Genomic DNA, 5311 nt, shown 5'->3' with positions numbered 1-5311 from the left:
GTTGCTACCAGAGTGAATTGAGGTTTAGCTCTCCAGGCAGGATAATAAGCCTAGAGGTTCATTACTCGAAAGTATGCTGTGGCGGTGTGAACATGAATATTGCACAGGTTGGACTGTAAATGAGCATGGGGAAGATTATTCTGTGTCTAATACACAAAGAAGCATGTAGTCCAGGACATGTTTTGCTGTGAGGAAACATCCATCGCAGCCAAACTGTAGCGAAATGTAGAAGGGTGAATGTCCCTGTGAATTTCTAACTTTTTCAAATCCATATGTTTGTAACATTTGTAAGAAGCGCTCAGTATTTTTGTATAATTACCTTTAGTTATCTTTCCTCTGAATATATTTTGGGGCATAATACAATGTAATAAAAAAGTGATGAGCTTTAAAAATAACAAAAATCCCTGTGTACATTAAAGTCACATTCAAAGACTATGTTTTGTGTGTTCTGCTAATGAAATTGCAGACTACTTTTGAAAATACGAAGAATTTCATATTTTACTGTCATGGTTCAGTTGTTTTAAGATTGCCTAAATTGCAAGTTAGAATGGTGAAGCTTGTATTACAAGCAAAGAGCCAGCGGAAAGTAAAAGACACAGTCTTTTACTTCCTCGTCTTTCGGGTGCTTAACATACAATGGTGCTAGCTCAGACCTAGGAATCACCAGTCTTTATCTTGTTCCCTGTCTCAAGTCCCCCCTTTTCTTGAGCCTAAGAAAATTCTTTGGCTTATTACAATCCTTCTTGATTAAAAGTTTTCATTAAATTCTTACCAGTTTTGACTTGGTGCTTGTTTCAGTTACACTTCCAGGTATCATAATCTAGTCCTTCATACAGCACCAAAATGCACATTGTACCACTACACAAGTCAAGACTACTACTCTTAAAAAGAAGATCAGGATTCCTCTAAACGATTGCTTAAGCCAAGAAAAGTTGGGTAACCAAAAGGTTATTTTGTTGCATAATTCTCGAAAACCCCAGGAGGTGTCATCTTGAATTACCTTACGTAATCACCTTAGACTAATCACCTTATTACCGTAGTCTTTCCCCAAATGTTTTCGTGCTCAGTCTCAATTCCTCCTGCCTCATTTACACACATACAGCAACTAATATTGATTAAAGTGCATCCTTCCCCTTGGGAGGCAAATAAAAGGTCTAGTGCCTAAAACATTGATTTGTTCTAGTTGCTTGCACCAAACTGTAAGATGTTGTTGCAAATATTGGTTTCCTAAATGGGTTAGATCTTCTCCTTTGTCCGGCATTTGGTAAGGCCTGCCATACAATATCTCCAAAGGGGCTTAGTTTGACCAAGTTTGCTCCTGGGGGATGGATGGAGCCCGTGGTAGGGAGCCGTGTGGGAGCAGTGCTTGAGGAGCTGCTGCCTTTGGCAGCCCCTGCAGGCTCACTTCAGGAATCCCGTGTGAGGGATGAAGTTCTGTGTTTTTTGTTTTGTTTTTCTTTTGTTTTGTTTTGTTTTGTTTTTCTGAAGAAACCGGGTGTTTAAGAAGGAAATGCAGAGTTGCCTTTGTTTGGCACTCGATGGTCTTGAGGTCTCTTCCAACGTAGACATTCTGTGATTCTGTGAAGTCACAAACACCAAGGCATCACACTGGCTGGCTCTGCAGCACAGATGCCAGGAGTGCCGCTTGGCATGGCGGCGGCGGCGCGGTGCCCCAGCCCCAGGCCCGTCCCAGCCCCAGCGCACATTGCCCTCCGCTCCCCCATGGAGCCCCCCGCCGCCTCAGCAGCCCCGCAGCGGACGCCCCATGGCAGAGCCGCCCCCAAGGAGAAGGAGCCCGCAGCCCTCTGCCCACACCGCACCGCACTGCACCAAGCGCCGCGCAACGGCTGCCACCACCGCGGGGGCTCCTGGTGTGAGTGGCAAGCGGTGGCAAGGGGGGGCTGCGCTTCCTGAGTCGAGCTGCTGGACACCGGCTTGCCTGGGCAATTGCCCATGTTGCTGAGGAGGCAACAGAGCCAAAGCCCTTGGGGCTGAAGATCCAGCACAGCTGGGGAGGCTTTGGCATTTCTGCACAATGCTGCTCAATCCTGCTTGGGAGCCCAGCCTCAGGTGCGGAATGAAGCCAAGCAAGCTCGAGGGAAACTGTGTGCTGGTAAGTTGTCAGTTCTTGCTTTCTTTTTCATTCCTCACGCCTAAGAAAACCTAACTCTTTCAAGCACCTGTTTGAAGACACGGTTTGATGGACTTGATTCTGGGTGTGCTCCTTAAGCTTGTTTGGCAGCTGTTGAACCCCGCTACACTTGCAGGAGACCTATGCTCGAGTTGATGCTTGCTGTGATCAAGCGGTGTTCTTTTGCTCTTCTTTGCTTTGGGGATGGCGGGTGAGGTTGCAAAGAGTTTTCAGGAGGATTCTTCTTTTCCTTTGCAGAATCCCAGACTGCGTATTAGAGCTGATCTTCATCTCTGCTCGGAAAAGCTTCACGGGCCAAAAGAGAATGGAGATGAGGAAGGCAACGGAGAATGATGAGGACTATTTGCAGTCAGCACCCGTAAGCTTTGTGAAAGAATCAGGTGCATTTCTGTAGTGGTAGAAAGCGTAGCTGGAAAGACTTCCTAAGGACGTCAAGTCCAATTCATTGTTCTCAGTTAGAGCAATCCCGTAGTTTAGACTCCTGATAAGGTATTTGTCTGTAGGCAGCTGCCAACTTGTCCAGCTAATCCAATTCAGCCTGGAAAACAAGCAAGCAAGCAAGCAAGCAAAAAGCACAGAAACCTGCAGTTTATGGAGTGCAACTGTCTCCTTTCTAATCTCATGGGTTTCACCAAGTTTTGGGTGACTCCAGGGCTGGCTTGCCAGGGAGACTTTCTTGAATTGCTGGCAGATCAGCCAGAAGGGCAATACAAGGCCCTGGCTAAACACAATCTGTAGGCTGCTTCTAGATCAACAGTTTCCTTGGTTACTCCACAACCTCCACAATCTCCACTTGCTTCGAAGCTGTGAAGATTGCAAGTCCACTTTGTGTTTTTCAGCCACTCTGTGTCAAACGGTAAGAGTTTTCACTGGCTGTTAAAACAGAAAGGACAAAGAGCCCCTCCTCTGGGTCTTCAGAAGGCTCCTAAGATCCCCCAGACTGGCTAAGTAGCGACGCTCTAGTATAGATGCATCTAGATGCAGTAGAGCTAGATGGTGGGAGAGAGGCTCTAGCATGGACGTGACACGCTTTGACAGCATCTTTTCTCTGACAGCAACTTCTGCCTTGGCTCTTCCCATCAAGCCAGAGCAGTTTCTTGGCCTGCGCAACCTGCAGACTGACCTCTCGTGTGTATCCGTGCTGGACTGAGGGTAATGTTTGGAACACACACTGATGCTGTATTCACTAGAACTTTGAGAAGAGAGCGCAAGAAGCTAACCTGCATACGAGTTTCTTAGGTTTCTGTAGAGAGAGATGTACATGCATGCATATTTACTTCTGTCTTTACTTCTTTCAAGATATCTTTTGTTCTCCAAAATGAATCCTCTGACTGTTACTAACGTATGGGACACACCTTGACACTCTAATGGCATAGAAATACTTTTCAGCTCATCCTTGCTATTGTTTCTGGATTGAAAAAATAATTGTGAATATGATTACCTGCTTGGAATCTTTTTTTTTTTTTATTTAGTATATATCTATTCTATTATGAAATCCTATAAAAAGGAGTGAACTCAAGAGGAAAAAAAAAAAAGAAAACAATTTTATATCCACTTCTAAATTAGCTCAACAAATGAAACAGTAAAAAATGCACATAATATTTCTTCTATCCCAAGATTTCATGGTACAATAGTTCTTTGCCTAACCCTGCAATAGCCCCATAGGCATTGCAATTGCTTACTTGTGTTCTTCTCCTTTGCTTGTGTTTAGTGTTTGCTTTTCTAATGTTACAACATTGGATTGATTTACCTCTTTAGGTATCAAGAGAAGAAGGCATTTGCTTCAGAGGACAGTACTTTGATGCTTTCCAGGGCTAATGGCCAAAGTTCTCAAAGCACTTTTTTTTCTTTTTTTTTTTTTTTCCCCATCAGTGATTTATACATTTGTCAATCTTTCCATCTTCATTTACAACTCCGAATTTAGGTTTTAGGTGAACAAGAACCCTGAAACCAGCTGAAGCCATATCAGACATGAAGCCATATCAGACATAGTAAGGACATGTGTCTGTGAGGAAGTAATTCAGAGTGATTCTCTGGTGTCCTTTGGACAGCTTTCCTCTGGTCCTCTGCACTAAGCATCCCCAAGGGATATTTCAAAGCTCTCAGAATGATCTGTCATTCTCTCTTCCACTGGAGTCTCTATTAGAAAAGCGTGACTATTCCTTGCCCATGTGGAAAAGAAGTCCTCCTTGCATTGTTTCTAAGCAAAACCTCTTTCTTGTGTTCTATGGACAGAAACCACTTGGCTAGACAAACTCAATCATTGCAAATGGAAGGAGTGGAACTACTTCAGCACCGTGCTTCGGCTTCTAAGCAGAACTGTAATGTAGGTGGGGACGTAGCAAGAGGACATGGCCAAGCCAGGGTGGACTTGAAAGTGCCGTGTCCGAGCCACAGCAAGAAGTCCGTGATTGCCCCTTGGAGACTGCTGCTCACCTAGTAGCACAGCAGCTGGAACGCTTCTGGATACTGCTGATGGATTGCCACGAATCAGGCAGTGACATGAGCTACGAGAACGACGGAAGTGACTGGAAGTGATGCTTCTCCCTGTTCTCCATTGCAATTTGTGAAAGAAAGGAGAAGAGAGGAGAAGAAGAAAGGAGAAGATGGGAGGGAAGGGGAGGGAATGAAGAGAACGGGAGGGAGGGGAGGGAAGGGTAAAAACGAGAATGGGAGGGGAGGGAAGGGCAGGGGAGGGCAGGGGAGTTCTGGGGAGGGCAGGGGAGTTCTGGGGAGGGCACGGGAGGGCAGGGGAGGGCACGGGAGGGCAGGGGAGGGCAGGGGAGCAGAGTGTAGTGGAGTGTAGGGTAGTGTATGGTAGTGTAGGGTGGTGTAGGGGAGGGGATTGTTTGGTGAGGAGAGTGTAGGGGAGCGTAGGGGAGGAGAGTATAGGGGAGTGTAGGAGAGGAGAGTGGAGTGGAGTGTAGGGAAGGGGAGTGTAGGGGAACTGAGTGAAGGGGAAGGTAGGGGAGGTGTGTGTAGGGGAGTGTAGGGGAACTGAGTCAAGAAGAGGGTAGGGGAGCAGAATGTAGGGGAGTGTAGGGGAACTGGGTGAAGAAGAGGGTAGGGGAGCAGAGTGTAGAGGAGTGTAGGGGAGCAGTGTGTAGGGGAGGTGTGTGTAGGGGAGTGTAGGTGAGGAGAGTGTAGGGGAGTGTGTGT

General features: G+C 46.3%; 1 long non-coding RNA gene across 1 annotated transcript; it reads left to right on the top strand.

Moving 5' to 3' along the window:
• The first annotated feature begins 1790 nt into the window (after positions 1 to 1790).
• LOC137849143 (uncharacterized) lies at positions 1791 to 4120 on the top strand. Its single transcript, XR_011091739.1, has 2 exons — positions 1791 to 2113; positions 2390 to 4120. It is a non-coding gene; the product is annotated as an uncharacterized lncRNA (long non-coding RNA).
• The last annotated feature ends 1191 nt before the right edge of the window (positions 4121 to 5311 follow it).

This window comes from Anas acuta, unplaced genomic scaffold (genome assembly GCF_963932015.1).
Source record: "Anas acuta unplaced genomic scaffold, bAnaAcu1.1 SCAFFOLD_47, whole genome shotgun sequence".
Taxonomy (NCBI): domain Eukaryota; kingdom Metazoa; phylum Chordata; class Aves; order Anseriformes; family Anatidae; genus Anas; species Anas acuta.
Note: the sequence above shows the minus strand (reverse complement) of the source record. Positions and strands in the feature narration are given on the sequence as shown.